Here is a 17,167-nt window from a genome sequence, read left to right on the forward strand (position 1 = left end):
ATGTTTTGAGCTAGTCTGTATTAAAATAGACTTTATACACTATATCATTCATTAAAAGACTGCAGTTTGCACCCCCCCGTCGTTCGGAAGATGAATGGTTTTGCTTCGCTGCGTCTCTCCAGTGTTTTGGAACAGAGCAGTCAGAAAGCACTAGTTGCACCACTGGTCTTTTTGTCTATTTTGTTGACCTGTTGTTACATTTGTATCGTTGTTTAATGTCCGATGCACTCAGGGTGTTGCTACATGTCATTTGAGCAGCATGCACCACGGGCAAATTTTGTCATTTGACTTTGCCTGTAAGAACCATGATGAGCACGGTCTGATTAGGCTTTGAGGTACCTCAGTCTCTGGGAGAATCTCAGTTGCTTGTGCCCTCTCTCCTCGCCTCCTTCTCAAAACTCATTGGAGAAGGTCAGAGGGACCTCTGGCTTTTTCATCCAATGGGTTTTGAAAAGGAAGCGAGGAGAGAGGACACGAGTAGTATGCAATTGGGATTCTCATGAGAAACTGCATGTCCGGTAGCTCGCGGGCTGTCAATGACAAGCTAGCAAAGTAGATACTGAGAAATAATCTGTGCGCCTAATATTATTAAATGATTACATTTTTGTGAGAAAAATTATCCACAAGCTTTTTACAGGCATTCAACACCATTCTGCATTTTTGCCATCTATTTCCCCCAACGTCAGTCAGTTAAATCACATCGTTAAAATGTTTTCATTCTGTTTCAAAAGTAACAGTCCTGGCTACGCCTGATATGCGAGTGCATCGTGGCTGCTTCGCGGTTACAATGTAGCAGGGGTTGGTACTAAAATTACATTCCAATCTTTTCGTTCTGAGTAAGTATGTACTGTAAGTAGCCTTGCCAGAGCCTTTGCTTGTGTGAGCCAGAACCGCTCATAAGGCAGGAGCCTATCTCCTGTTTCTGCAGTGAGGCAGCTTGATGTACAAGTACACCCCATGGACAGGATGCTAGTCTATTGCAGGGCCTTAACCCCTACCGGAAGTTGAGACCCCGGTTTGTGGGGCCTTTCAAAGTCCTCCTGAGGGTCAATGAAATAACCCTTTTGTCTGACTCGGCCTTCCAATCTCAGGTCAGACACTAACCACAAGGCCAGTTGTTCTGAAAATAAGCATTCTTTTTTTTCTTCGTTTCGTGCCACTGTTCCGACCAGCAAAATAAAGTTCTGGACTGGTTCGAACCCCAAAAAAGTAACGGTTTATATAATTAGTTTCTGTTCCTTTTTAAACCTCTGAAATTTTTACCTTTAGCGCAACATTAAATTATTAACCAATCAGTGCGGATAGAGCAGCTTGCTATGGAATAGGCAAGCTATTTACGTGCATTAGACAGACAAGTGTATGGCGCGAGATGCGACAGAACTTTTTGGGGTGGGGAGCGAGCAAGAAAGCGTGGAGGAGGCTTGGTTTGAAATGCTGGGCATCTTGTTGTTATGACATGCATTATCTGAATTAGGCTGCCCAAATTATACCTATGAGGTGCAGATTCTATAAAGGAACTTTGAATGTCATTGAACAGAGAGTTGGCTTAATGTTGGACCAGCTAGCTAGCTAACAAGCTTGTGTGTGCAGAGCGGCACCAGAATTGAAATAAAAATACTTCCAACCTTTTTGTCGTTAATAAATCCAATGTGAAATGTGATAATTACAATATCATTAACTAGCATTTAAAAAGTGAATCCATTATTCTCTCATTAAAAATCTCTCTTCCTAATTTCTGAATCACGCTTGTAACATCAGTAGGCTACAGTTGCCTGTACTTCGGAGGGGCAGGTATCCTACACACACACACACACACACACACACACACACACACACACACACACACACACACACACACATATTTCAAATCAAATCAAATCAAATTTTATTTGTCACATACACATGGTTAGCAGATGTTAATGCGAGTGTAGCGAAATGCTTGTGCTTCTAGTTCCGACAATGCAGTGATAACCAACAAGTAATCTAACTAACAATTCCAAAACTACTGTCTTATACACAGTGTAAGGGGATAAGGAATATGTACATAAGGATATATGAATGAGTGATGGTACAGAGCAGCATACAGTAGATGGTATCGAGTACAGTATATACATATGAGATGAGTATGTAGACAAAGTAAACAAAGTGGCATAGTTAAAGTGGCTAGTGACATAAGAATGCAGTCGATGATCTAGAGTACAGTATATACATATGCATATGAGATGAATAATGTAGGGTAAGTAACATTATATAAGGTAGCATTGTTTAAAGTGGCTAGTGATATATTTACATCATTTCCCATCAATTCCCATTATTAAAGTGGCTGGAGTTGGGTCAGTGTCAATGACATTGTGTTGGCAGCAGCCACTCAATGTTAGTGGAGGCTGTTTAACAGTCTGATGGCCTTGAGATAGAAGCTGTTTTTCAGTCTCTCGGTCCCAGCTTTGATGCACCTGTACTGACCTCGCCTTCTGGATGATAGCGGGGTGAACAGGCAGTGGTTCGGGTGGTTGATGTCCTTGATGATCTTTATGGCCTTCCTGTAACATCGGGTGGTGTAGGTGTCCTGGAGGGCAGGTAGTTTGCCCCGGTGATGCGTTGTGCAGACCTCACTACCCTCTGAGAGCCTTACGGTTGAGGGCGGAGCAGTTGCCGTACCAGGCGGTGATACAGCCCGCCAGGATGCTCTCGATTGTGCATCTGTAGAAGTTTGTGAGTGCTTTTGGTGACAAGCCGAATTTCTTCAGCCTCCTGAGATTGAAGAGGCGCTGCTGCGCCTTCTTCACGACGCTGTCAGTGTGAGTGGACCAATTCAGTTTGTCTGTGATGTGTATGCCGAGGAACTTAAAACTTGCTACCCTCTCCACTACTGATCCATCGATGTGGATAGGGGTGTTCCCTCTGCTGTTTCCTGAAGTCCACAATCATCTCCTTAGTTTTGTTGACGTTGAGTGTGAGGTTATTTTCCTGACACCACACTCCGAGGGCCCTCACCTCCTCCCTGTAGGCCGTCTCGTCGTTGTTGGTAATCAAGCCTACCACTGTTGTGTCGTCCGCAAACTTGATGATTGAGTTGAGGCGTGCATGGCCACGCAGTCGTGGGTGAACAGGGAATACAGGAGAGGGCTCAGAACGCACCCTTGTGGGGCCCCGTGTTGAGGATCAGCGGGGAGGAGATGTTGTTGCCTACCCTCACCACCTGGGGGCGGCCCGTCAGGAAGTCCAGAACCCAGTTGCACAGGGCGGGGTCGAGACCCAGGGTCTCGAGCTTGATGACGAGCTTGGAGGGTACTATGGTGTTGAATGCCGAGCTGTAGTCGATGAACAGCATTCTCACATAGGTATTCCTCTTGTCCAGGTGGGTTAGGGCAGTGTGCAGTGTGGTTGAGATTGCATCGTCTGTGGACCTATTTGGGCGGTAAGCAAATTGGAGTGGTTCTAGGGTGTCAGGTAGGGTGGAGGTGATATGGTCCTTGACTAGTCTCTCAAAGCACTTCATGATGACGGAAGTGAGTGCTACGGGGCGGTAGTCGTTTAGCTCAGTTACCTTAGCTTTCTTGGGAACAGGAACAATGGTGGCCCTCTTGAAGCATGTGGGAACAGCAGACTGGTATAGGGATTGATTGAATATGTCCGTAAACACACCGGCCAGCTGGTCTGCGCATGCTCTGAGGGCGCGGCTGGGGATGCCGTCTGGGCCTGCAGCCTTGCGAGGGTTAACACGTTTAAATGTCTTACTCACCTCGGCTGCAGTGAAGGAGAGACCGCATGTTTTCGTTGCAGGCCGTGTCAGTGGCAATGTATTGTCCTCAAAGCGGGCAAAAAAGTTATTTAGTCTGCCTGGGAGCAAGACATCCTGGTCCGTGACTGGGCTGGGTTTCTTCTTGTAGTCCGTGATTGACTGTAGACCCTGCCACATGCCTCTTGTGTCTGAGCCATTGAATTGAGATTCCACTTTGTCTCTGTACTGACGCTTAGCTTGTTTAATAGCCTTGCGGAGGGAATAGCTGCATTGTTTATATTCGGACATATTACCAGACACCTTGCCCTGATTAAAAGCAGTGGTTCGCGCTTTCAGTTTCACGCGAATGCTGCCATCAATCCACGGTTTCTGGTTTGGGAATGTTTTTATCGTTGCTATGGGAACGACATATTTTCAGCTGGCAGGCAGACACTGGAATACATTTCTGAATGACAGAGTGAGGGCTTTGCATAGACACTTTGTTGTGTTTTTGTGGGACTGGAAAAAAGTGCCTGGAATGTAAAATAACATTATTAACCGGTTCCCATGCTTTTTGTTCTGTTCCAGAACAGTATAGGTCACTTACGCGGTTCTGATTCTGCTCCTCAAAGAAATGACTGGTTCCAACCCTTGCAATGTAGCCAAGCTGTCTGTAAGCACCTATGTTTTTTTCTAGTAATACACTGATTTTGATTACTGCATTGTTGGGTTTTGAGTTTGCAAGAAAGGCATTTCACTGTACTTGTGCATGTGACATTAAAACTTGAAACTATTAAACAGAATGACAATTAATAGTAGCCTAGTCCTGTAGCTACAGATTTGATACCTTTATTTAACTAGGCAGGTCAGTTAAGAACAAATTCTTATTTTCAATGACGGCCTAGGAACAGTGGGTTAACTGCCTGTTCAGGGGCAGAGCAGATTTGTAACTTGTCACCTTCCGGTTACTAGTCCAACGCTCTAACCACTAGGCTACCCTGCCGATTCTCAAGGTAGGATATAGTAGAATGATTTTTGTTCAAAATGTGTGGTTCTAAGAACCAAAACACAATTACATTATGTATGCAGTGCTGTTCTTTGTTTCTATTAATCAAATTAGGCCTACACAATAACAAAACATGCAGGCTGTATATGATTGAAATTTGCAAATAAATTCATTAAAAAATCCTACAATGTGATTTTCTGGATTTTTTTCCTCATTTTGTCTGTCATAGTTGAAGTGTACCTATGATGAAAATTACAGGCCTCTCTCATCTTTTTAAGTGGGAGAACTTGCACAATTGGTGGCTGACTAAATACTTTTGTATATATTTTTCACCCCCACTTTCAGACAAAGTCAGGCGCCCATGTATGAGGGACATGTGTCACAGCAACTCTCCAGACACATTTTTATCATATATATTCATATATATTCTATATATATATATTCTATTACTATATGATTTATGATATGATATGATATGATATGATATATCATATTTACCTAATCCAGTAGTCAACAACTTTTTCTGGGTCAAGATCACTTTCTGAGTCAACATACAACCCGGGATCTACCACTCAGATTTTTTTATACATGATTTTTAAAAAGTAGGCCTATGCTACATTAACCTATTTTTAAAAAGTACAGTAGCAATTAGGTGTGTGCAGTAGGCTATAGGCCCCTATTATCACCACATATTGGCTTTGCTTGAATTGCCCTGCCAATGCTTTGTAGTCGGAAATTTAAAAAATATATATATTTCAAAATTTGAGGTAGGCTATATGATCACACTGGAAATAGATCAGTTGTTGTATTACTTCTGAGGCACAGCTTGCTTTTTATTTTAATTTTACTGGGCTGATGGTGCCTGCATCTGATGTTCAGTCTCAGCGGAGAGAGAGAGCAGCAGACTGAGGGTCCGCCTCGCTACACCCCTCCGCTGTCCCTTTCCTTCGTTGACACTGACCAAAAAGGGGACACCGTCTTCCAGCTGATGGCGAAACTCAAGTCACACAGCATTATTTCTGCCTCATGCACAAATTCATGTTGTTACTCCTATGGACAGAGAAAGTGAAATATTCCTCTACATAAAAAAAATGTAAAAGCCGCTAGCAATAACAACGCAAGCCTATTGATACATTTTCCTACTCTTTCATTACAGCTGCAGTGCTGGTTGTAGTGCGAGTGGAAGTAGGAAGGATGCGTAAATGTATGGTTTATAAAAGTGTTGAATAAAAAGTAAGAACTGAAACATGAACTCAGTCATAAAAACAGCAGCTCTTTGCTGTATTTGTTGTCAGTCTATCCATTGGCATTTTTCCTATTTTGTTGCCTTACAACCTGGAATTAAAATAGATTTTGGGGGGGGTTGTATCATTTGATTTACACAACATGACTACCACTTTGAAGATGCAAAATCTTTATTGGGAAACAAACAAGAAATAAGACAAAAAAAACGGAGCGTGCATAACTATTCACCCCCCCAAAGTCAATACTTTGTAGAGCCACCTTTTGCAGCAATTACAGCTGCAAGTCTCTTGGGGTATGTCTCTATAAACTTGGCACATCTAGCCACTGGGATTTTTGCCCATTCTTCAAGGCAAAACTGCTCCAGCTCCTTCAAGTTGGATGGGTTCCGCTGGTGTACAGCAATCTTTAAATCATATCACAGGTTCTCAATTGGATTGAGGTCTGGGCTTTGACCTGGCCATTCCAAGACATTTAAATATTTAAATATACCCCTTAAACCACTCGAGTGTTGCTTTAGCAGTATGCTTAGGGTCATTGTACGGAAGGTGAACCTCCGTACCAGTCTCAATCTCTAGAAGACTGAAACAGGTTTCCCTCAAGAATTTCCCTGTATTTATTTCCATCCATCATTCCTTCAATTCGGACCAGTTTCCCAGTCCCTGCCGATGAAAAAAATCCCCACAGCATGATGCTGCCACCACCATGCTTCACTGTGGAGATGGTGATCTAGGGGTGATGAGTGTTGGGTTTGCGGCAGAAATAGCATTTTCCTTGATGGCCAAAAAGCTGTAATTGGTTGCACCAGATCTTATTTAGGGGATTCATAGCACGCACCACTTTTCATATGCCCTGCACATACAGTACCACTTTGCATTTTAAAAATATATTTAAATAAGTTATTCTTTTCATTTCACTTCACCAATTTGGACTATTAGATGAAATCATAATAAAAATCGATTTAAATTACAGGTTGTAATGTAACAAAATAGGAAAAACACCAAGGTGGATGAATACTTTTGCAAAGGCACTGTAAAAGGTTTCACAACTTTCAGTATCAACTTTGCTGTAGCTTTCTTTTACGCCTGCTACGATACTGCTGATATGGTAATCTGTGCCATCCGATTGCCCAGCGGTAAGCCTATAGTGCACTTGATTTGCTCCCCGGGCCCGCCAGGAAGGTAGAGTTTGTACCTTCAGACACATGAAATGGTTCAAAATATGAACCATTCGATTACCCAGCGCGCAGGGCAGCTGAATCGGGTGCACCTACAACCAACAGCAAGAGACTAATAAAAAAGAGGAACGCAGCTTTATTGTTGTTTTTTTACAAGAATGTTTGCCGATCGACTAGAAATGCTTTGGAGATCAACCAGTCAATTGCTGTCGACCGATTGGTGACCACTGGCCTAATCTATAATATACAGACAGACTTAAATATAGGTTGACATGTTTCTATCCACGTACTCATTGTACCTGTATGGGCATCCTCGGGTGAGGTTGGGGGCGTGAGGGTGACTGAGGAGATGGCAGGCTCTCGTTGGGATGCAGGCACTTGGTGGCCACCAGAATAGATGGCGGTGCAGTGCGAGGACCCCTGGGGGACCACGGCCGGGATGTCAGACTGGGGCACCAGCACCAGGCAGGCTGGGTACACCATCCTCACACCACCTGGAGGTAGAGACAAACACCCACTCATTATTAGTAGTTAAGTATGTGTATGTGATCCGTGCAGGAATGGAACCCCCGTCCCTTTTCCCCATTTCATATACAGTGCATTCGGAAAGTATTCAGACCCCTAGACTTTTTCCACATTTTGTTACATTACAGCCTTATTCCAAAATGAATTAAATCATTCCCCCCCTCCCCATTAATCTACACACAATACCCCATAATGATAAAGCAAAAACTGTTTTTTAGATTTTTTTGCAAATGTGTAAAATAATATATAAGTTAAACATTTACATAAGTATTCAGACCCTTCACTCAGTTCTTATTTGAAGCATCTTTGGCAGCAATTACAGACTTAAAAAATATATTTTTTTAAATTTTTACCCCGTTTTCTCCCCAATTTCGTGGTATTCAATTGTTTTTAGTAGCTACTAGCTTGTCTCATCGCTACAACTCCCGTACGGGCTCGGGAGAGACAAAGGTTGAAAGTCATGTGTCCTCCAATACACAACCCAACCAAGCCACACTGCTTCTTAACACAGCGCGTATCCAACCTGGAAGCCAGCCGCACCAATGTGTCGGAGGAAACACCGTGCACCTGGCAACCTTGGTTAGCGCGCACTGCGCCCGGCCCGCCATGGGAGTCGCTGGTGATGGAGGCCACTGTGTTATTGGGGACCTTCAATGCTGCAGACCGTTTTTGGTACCCTTCCCCAGATCTGTGAAATCGACCCACTCCTTTCTCTGAGCTCTACGGACAGTTCCTTCGACCTCATGGCTTGGTTTTTGCTCTGACATACACTGTCAACTGTGGGACCTTAAATAGACAGGTGTGTGCCTTTCCAAATCATGTCCAATCAATTGAATGTACCACAGGTGGACTCCAATCAAGTTGTAGAAACATCTCAGGGATGATAAATGGAAACAGGATGCACCTGAGCTCAATTTCGAGTCTGAATAACTTATGTAAATACGTTTTTTTTTTTATTATACATTTGTTAAAATGTTTAAAAACCTTTTTTCGCTTCGTCATTATGGAGCATTGTGTGTAGAATATTGGGGGCAAAAAAAACGATTTATGCATTTTAGAATAAGGCTGTAACATAACAAAATGTGGAAAAAGTCAAGAGGTCTGTGTTGGCGAGAGAGAGGTCTTACCAACGAGGACCTCTACAGCGGCCAGCGAGTCATCCTCCCAGTCCATGTACTCCATCTTGTCCTCCGATGGAGAGTCATTTTTGTCCTTGTCTTTAGAGCTGGGGCTTATGGGATAGAACTGGTTCCACTCCTCTATCAGTTTCTGGGTGGGAGGGTCTGACAGCTTGAATGACTGACCTGTCAGAGTCCCGTTCAGACCAAACGGACTTAGGATGACTGGAGGGAGAGAGGGAGAGAGAGGTAGAGAGAAAAAGAGATACACACAGCCAGTCTCAGTACAGAAGCTGTGTTACTTCAGAATAAATCCCCATCCCCATCATACTGCATCCATCCATCCTGGGGCAGCAGGGTAGCCTAGTGGTTAGAGCGTTGGACTAGTAACCGGAATGTTTGCAAGTTCAAACCCCCGAGCTGACAAGGTACAAATCTGTTGTTCTGCCCCTGAACAGGCTGTTAACCCACTGTTCCTAGGCTGTCATTGTAAATAAGAAATTGTTCTTAACTGACTTGCCTAGTTAAATAAAGGTACAAATAAAATTACACCTGTGTTCTTTTCTGTAACCCCATCCTTTCATTCATTCTCCTTCCACCAGCCATCCAGTGTTCATACTGGTGCATATTTCCATACAGAATTTACCCCACAGTTTTACCCAAAAGGCTCAGACTTTTCTGTTTCCATCTACATGGACCGGAACCCGTGTCTCACTGGGCCATGTCTCTGGCGTACCTGCTCTGACCTGCTCTGACTTGAGGACAATGCCAGGTCACTGGTACTTTTCAGCTGACATTGACATAACAATGTCTAACTGTGAACTTTAACACAATCTCACAAAGCAACAGTCTTTGTTGCAGAGGTTGTTGATTCTACTTTTTACAAGTCCTCAGTAACCAAGATTCCATCCAACTTTTTTATGCGAGTAAAGTATATGGCAGGCCTGATATAAACAGAACATTTGTCTGTAAACTTTCCAAAGAAAGTCAAAATAAAATACACTAGACAAGGTTGGATCTTTTTGTGCTGGTAAAATTAATTATGCGATAAATGTCGGTGGAAACACTTTTATGTGCAAATATTTATAGAATAACCATTATATCAAAGTAAACTTAGAGTCACAGGATGACATGTTGCGTGGTCCTCCCTCTACGACTTGGTAAAACATGCAGTTTACTTAGTTACATATTAAATAAGTTATGATGAACTTCACAGGCTGGTGAAAGTGCACAGTAACGAGCTTGATGCTACGTTCTAATACATTTTGAGGGTCTTATTCTGGTGATGCTTGGCTGCCGTTTGACAAAAAATGATCAGGTGCTTTTGTCCATAATAATCTCATCATGTATTGTAGGTTATACCTGCACTGTATCTGGAGCTGATGTCTAGTTAAATAAAGGTAAAAAAAAAAAATAATAATAATAATAATAATAATTGAGTACACGTGCCGATACCAGTGGGCACACTCGCGATATAACGCAACATTTTTGTGAGAAAACCCTCAGTCGAGTTGAAAATGCGATGGAAAGTCATTTAACTTGTATAACCCATTTAACTTGTATAATTTAACCACAAAAGGTATTTTTATATGCACTGCCTCATCACGCACAGCTTTTAATCAGCAACAAGTCAATTTGAAGGAAATATCTCTTGTGGGGGAAAAACAATTATGCCGATTTTATAATATCTGCATAAAAATCTGTCGACAATTGTATGGAAACCTAGCTATAGTCAGCCCTAGCTATGGAAACACAATTTCCCTAGTATAATATAAGGGTGTATACTAGGCTTGGGTGGTATCCATATTTTCACATCATCATACCGTCCTTCTCTCATCAAGGGATTTACGGAATTAACGGCATTGCACACAAGGGGGCGCTAAAAACACAAGAAAATCCCATTAGGCCTCTATTACCAGAATGCTAACCAAATTTGCACAAACTAATAACGAAATCACACAGCTAAATGCTAAAAAGCAAAAAACTAACCTAAACTAATTGCAAAGACAGCTTAACCTGTTACTCCTACCCCCTACTTTTTCGAACATTCTGTTAAAAATCGCGCAACATTTCAGCGCCCTGCTACTCATGCCAGGAATATAGTATATGCATATGATTAGTATGTGTGGCTAGAAAACACTCAAGACGTTGATAAAACTGGTTAAATCACGGCTGTGACTATAACAGAATGTGCGTTTCATCGAAAAGTGCAGGAAAATCTGATCACTGAAAATGGGAAAATATATCCATGCACCACTTGAACCCATTGTTAAACGTGAACCACATTAAATGGGGCCGAGGTTGCAATACCTACAGCTTCCACACGATGTCAACAGTCTTGTCATTTGCCTACGATTTGTTTCTTGGTCAAAGGGACACGAGGCAGCGCATTTCTTCCGGTCTCCGACCGGATATTTTGGTTGAGATTTACCCGGACATTATTTCCAGACGTACAGCTATAGAATATACATCGCCTCGTGATCAATTTGATCGCTTATTAACGTTTACTAATACCTAAAGTTGCATTACAAAAGTATTTCGAAGTGTTTTGTGAAAGTTTATCGTCAACTTTTTTAATTTAAAAAAATGACGTTACGTTATAAAACGCTATTTTTTTCCTTGATCACACAGTCTTCATAGATCGATATCTAGGCTATATATGGACCGATTTAATCGGAAAAAAAAGACCCAATAGTGATGTTTATGGGACATCTAGGAGTGCCAACAAAGAAGATGGTCAAAGGTAATGAATGTTTTATATTTTATTTGTGCGTTTTGTGTAGCGCCGACTATGCTAATTATTTTGTTTACGTCCCCTGCGGGTCTTTTGGGGTGTTACATGCTATCAGATAATAGCTTCTCATGCTTTCGCCGAAAAGCATTTTAAAAATCTGACTTGTTGCCTGGATTCACAATGAGTGTAGCTTTAATTCAGTACCCTGCATGTGTATTTTAATGAACGTTTGAGTTTTAACGAGTGCTATTAGCATTTAGCGTAGCGCATTTGCATTTCCAGATGTCTAGATGGGACGCCTGCGTGTCGGGTAGGAGCAAGAGGTTAAAAGGTTATACAAGCAGAGCTAGTGGTGGGGACATTTACAAGCAAAAGTGAATGAGAGAAATTGGGCAAATGAATAAAGTTGTGATGCTGCTCTTCCTTCAGAAAAACATGCGTGTGTACGGGGAGCAGAGGGGAGAAGAAAGGAGGAGGGACAAAATGCTTATAGGAAGCAGAGGGGGGGGGGGACTAATCTCTTTGACTTTTGGCAGAAAGATAAAAGATACTAGTTGAAGTTGGAAGTTTACATACACCTTAGCCAAATACATTTAAACTCAAGTTTTCACAATTCCTGACATTTAATCCTAGTAAAGATTCCCTGTTTCAGGTCAGTGAGGATCACCACTTTATTTTAAGAACGTGAAATGTCAGAATAATAGTAAAGAGAAGGATTTATTTAAGCTTTTATGTCTTTCATCACATTTCCAGTGGGTCAGAAGTTTACATGCACTCAATTAGTATTTGGAAACATTGCTTTTAAATGGTTTAACTTGGGTCAAACGTTTTGGGTAACCTTCCACAAGCTTTCCACAATAAGTTGGGTGAATTTTGGCCCATTCCTCCTGACAGAGCTCGTGTAACTGAGTCAGGTTTGTAGGCCTCTTTGCTCGCACACGCTTTTTCAGTTCTGTCCTCACATAAACTATAGGATTGAGGACAGAGATTTGTGATGGCTACTCCAATACCTTGACTTTGTTGTCCTTAAGCCATTTTGCTACAACTTTGGAAGTATCCATGAGGTCAATGTCCATTTGGAAGACCCATTTGCGACCAAACTTTAACTTTCTGACTGATGTCTTGAGATGTTGCTTCAAAATATCCACATAATTTTACTTCCTCATGATGCCATCTATTTTGTGAAGTGCACCAATCCCTCCTGCAGCAAAGCACCACCACAACATGATGCTGCCACCCCCGTGCTTCAAGGTTGGGATGGAGTTATTCGGCTTGCAAGCCTCCCCCTTTTCCCTCCAAACACAACGATGGTCATTATGGTCAAACAGTTCTATTTTTGTTTCATCAGACCAGAGGACATCTCTCCAAAAAGGATGACCGTTGTCCCCATGTGCAGTGGCAAACCATAGTCTGGCTTTTTTATAGCGGTTTTGGAGCAGTGGCTTCTTCCTTGCTGAGTGGCCTTTCAGGTTATGTTGATATAGGACTCGTTTTAATGTGGATATAGATACTTTTGTACCTGACCCAGCATCTTCACAAGGTCCTTTGCTGTTGTTCTGGGATTGATTTACACTCTTCACATCAAAGTACGTTCATCTTTAAGAGACAGAACGCATCTCCTGCCTGAGCCGTATGATGGCTGCATTGTCCCATGGTGTTTATACTTGTGTACTATTGTATGTACAGATGATAGTGGTTCCTTCAGGCGTTTGGAAATGCCTCCCAAGGACGAACCAGACTTGTGGAGGTCTACAAAAAAAATTCTGAGGATTTGGCTGATTTCTTTTGATTAACCCATGATGTCAAGCAAAGAGGCACTGAGTTTGAAGGTAGGCCATGAAATACATCCACAGGTACACCTCCAATTGACTCAAATTATGTAGCCTATCAGAAGCTTCTAGAGCCATGGCATCATTTTCTGGAACATTCCAAGCTGTTTAAAGGCAGTCAACTTAGTGTATGTAAACTTCTGACAAAATGGAATTGTGATACAGTGAATTATAAGTGAAATAATCTGTCTGTAAACAATAATGGGAAAAATGACTTGTGTCATGCACAAAGTAGATGTCCTAACCGACTTGCCAAAACTATAGTTTGTTACCAAGAAACTTGTGGAGTGGTTGAAAAATGAGTTTTAATGACTCCAATCTAAGTGTATGTAAACTTCAGACTTCAACTGTATATACTGTATATGCAATGCATTCGGAAGTATTAAGAGCCCTTGACTTTTTCCATATTTTGTTACATTAAAGGGCTAGCCCTGATTACTGCCCCTTCTGGAGGAATTGGGTACCCCTATAAAACATGATACATTTTTGTCAAAAGTTGCTAATATATGCATATAAAAAATATTATCGAATAGAAAACACTCTAAAGCTTCTAAAACCGTTTAAATTTTGTCTCTATGTAAAGCAGAAGTGTCAGGGCATGCATTCTCCCAAAGTCTCTCTTGTAATGAAAAAAGTTGCCACCACTTTGACGTCATCGTATACGCACTTACCAAGCAGTTACAACCCTGAGAAGACTCTGTATGTGTTCAGCGCGAAGCCTGCTTTCGATGAGGCGTGTAACTGTGAGAATCGCGCGCTCACGAGACTTTGAGCGTGCCGAAAGGTCTCGGTCACGCCAGAAAAAAGTGCACCCCTTTGCGCGCTCTGGACTTTTTCTCTCTTTCCCTCAGGATCGATTAAAAGACGTGTGTGTGTCTGTTCGCCCTCACGATTGCTGTAGACCTTTATAACATGTTAAAGCTTAATTATGAACATAGTTTGACAAGTTTACTCGACATATTATATATACTTTCGACGTTTTGTTGCGCATCCACTAGAAATTTGCATACATTTCGACCGAAATGTGGCTAGTTTGAGAACCGAAAGACACAGACTTGAAAACTGAACGCTAATTTGGTGAGTATTAACCCTTCCCGGTCTTCTGATGGAAGAACAGCAACGGTAAGGGAATATTTATGTGTTAATTTTGGGTTTCTGTCGACTCCAAGATAGAGGAGTCATTATGCTAAATGGGAGCGCCGACTCCCTATTATAGCCTAGTGAACGCAAAATGTAACGTTAAAAATAAATGTAACACAGCGATTGCATTTAGAAGAAGTGTATCTTGCCATACATATGTAAAACATGCATATTTAGTCAAAGTTTATGATGTGTATTCCTTGTTAGCTGACGTTATCTGCCGGAGCTATTTCATTTCTCCTGACATTGCAGTAGCATTTTTTGAACGATGCATAATTGTAAACAGAGATTTATGGATATATATTGCAGATTATTGAAAAAAAAATGAATGTACTGTGTAACATGTTATATTACTGTCATCTGGTGAAGATTTCAAAAGGTTAGTGAAATGATTTTTCTTTTAATCCTGCGTTTGTTGATTGCATATTTTTTCCTACTTGGCTATGCTAATGAGGTATGTCTGCAGTGGTGGTTGGACATAAATATGTGCTATGTTTTCGCCGTAAAACATTTTAGAAATCTGACTTGCTGGGTAGATAAACAACTTGTTTATCTTTCATTTGAGCCATTTTTCTTGCTAATCTGTGGAGGTTAAATATTTTTAGGATTATTTCTTGCGTTCCCTGCGCCACATTACAGCTCAGGGGGGGTGGGGGGGGTTCCCAAATGGGAACTAGTGGCCCCAAGAGGTTTAAAGCCTTGTTCTAAAATGGATTAAATTATACATTTTCATCATCAATCTACACACAATACCCCATAATGAGACAGATAAAAAAGATTTTAATACTTTTTTGCAAAGGTATTAAAAATTAAAAAATTAAATATATCCAAATCCTTTGCTATGAGACTCGAAATTGAGCTCAGGTACATCCTGTTTCCATTGATCATCCTTGAGATGTTTCTACAACTTGATTGAAATCTACCTGTGGTAAATTCAATTGATTGGACATGCTTTGGAAAGGGACACACCTGTCTATCAGGTTCCACAGTTGAAAGTGCATGTCAGAGCAAAATCCAAGCCATGAGGTCGAAGGAATTGTCCGTAGAGATCCGAGACAGGATTGTGTCGAGGCACAGATCTGGGGAAGGGTACCAAAACATTTCTGCAGCATTGAAGGTCCCCAAGAACACAGTGGCCTCCATCATTCTTAAATGGAAGAAGTTTGTAACCACCAAGACTTTTCCTAGAGCTGAACGCCCGTCCAAACTGAGCAATCAGGGGAGAAGGGCCTTCGTCGGGGAGATGGCCAAGAACCCGATGGTCACTCTGACAGAGCTCCAGAGTTCATCTGTGGAGATGGGAGAACCTTCCAGAAGGACAACCATCTCTGCAGCACTCCACCATCCATTGCCAGATGGAAGCCACTCCTCAGTAAAAGGCACATGACAGCCTGCTTGGAGTTTGCCAAAAGGAACCTAAATGCCTCTCAGAGCATGAGAAACAAGATTCTCTGGTCTGATGAAACCAATACTGAACTCCTTGGCCTGAATGCCAAGCGTCAACTCTGGAGGAAATCTGGCACCATCCCTACAGTGAAGCATGTTGGTGGCAGCATCATGCTGTGGGGATGTTTTACAGCTGCAGGGACTGGGAGACCATTCAGGATCGAGGAAAAGATGAACGGAGCAAAGTACAGAGAGATCCTTGATGGAAACCTGCTCCAGAGCGCTCAGGACCTCAGACTGGGGCTAAGGTTCACCTTCCAGCAGGACAACAGCTCTAAGCACACAGCCGACCCTAGGTGGTGAGGGTAAGCAACATCCCCTCTGCCACACTGACCCTAAAAACAGGGGCTCCACAGGGGTGTGTACTTAGTCCCCTCCTGTACTCCCTTTTCACCCACGACTGCGTGGACTGATCACCGGCGGCGTTAAGTCAGCCTACAGAGAGGTCAGTGACCTGGCAGTGTGGTGCCAGAACAACAACCTCTCCCTAAATGTCAGTAAGATCAAGGAGCTGATCGTTGAATACAAGAAACGGGGGACAAGCACGCCTCCATCCACATTGACGTGGCCAAAATGAGCAGGACGAGAGCTTCAAGTTCCTCGGTTTCCAAATCACAAAATACTTAAAATGGTCCAAACAAACGCGCACAGTAGTGAAGAAGGTGCGACAGCGCCTCTTCCCCCTCAGGATGTTGAAAAAAAGTTAAACAGCTGTACCATTGACAGCATTTTGACTGTCTGCATCACTAACTGGTATGGTAATAGCACCGCCCTCGATCGCATGGCGCTACAGAGGGTGGTGCGGACAACGCTGTACACCACTGGGGCCGAGCTCCCTGCCATCCAGGACATCTTTATCAGGCGTAGTGGTAAAAAGGCCTGAAAAATCGTTAAAAACTATTCTCTCTGCTTCCGCACGACAAGCAGTACCGGTGGATCAAGTCTGGCACCAACAGGCTCTTGAACAGCTTCTATCCCCAAGCAATAAGACTGATAAATAGCTAACAAAATAGCTACACGAACTATCCAAGTTAACGTTGTATCCCCTTATTGACCTTTTATTTTTGCACTGTCTCTATGCACACTCACGGGGCCCTACACACTCACTCCATTATCTGCTCACTCACACATAATGCACATACATTTATACTGACTCTACACCCACTCACATACAAGCTGCTGCTACTCTGTTTATCTTATATCCTATTGCTTAGTCACCTTAACCCTAT

The 17,167-nt window shown here is 42.3% G+C and overlaps 1 pseudogene; it reads right to left on the bottom strand.

The window, feature by feature from the left end:
• Positions 1-17,167, bottom strand: part of LOC115136275 (mediator of RNA polymerase II transcription subunit 13-like) — a 159,539-nt pseudogene that overhangs the window by 75,002 nt on the left and 67,370 nt on the right.

The sequence above is a fragment of the Oncorhynchus nerka genome, linkage group LG10, assembly GCF_034236695.1.
Source record: "Oncorhynchus nerka isolate Pitt River linkage group LG10, Oner_Uvic_2.0, whole genome shotgun sequence".
NCBI lineage: Eukaryota > Metazoa > Chordata > Actinopteri > Salmoniformes > Salmonidae > Oncorhynchus > Oncorhynchus nerka.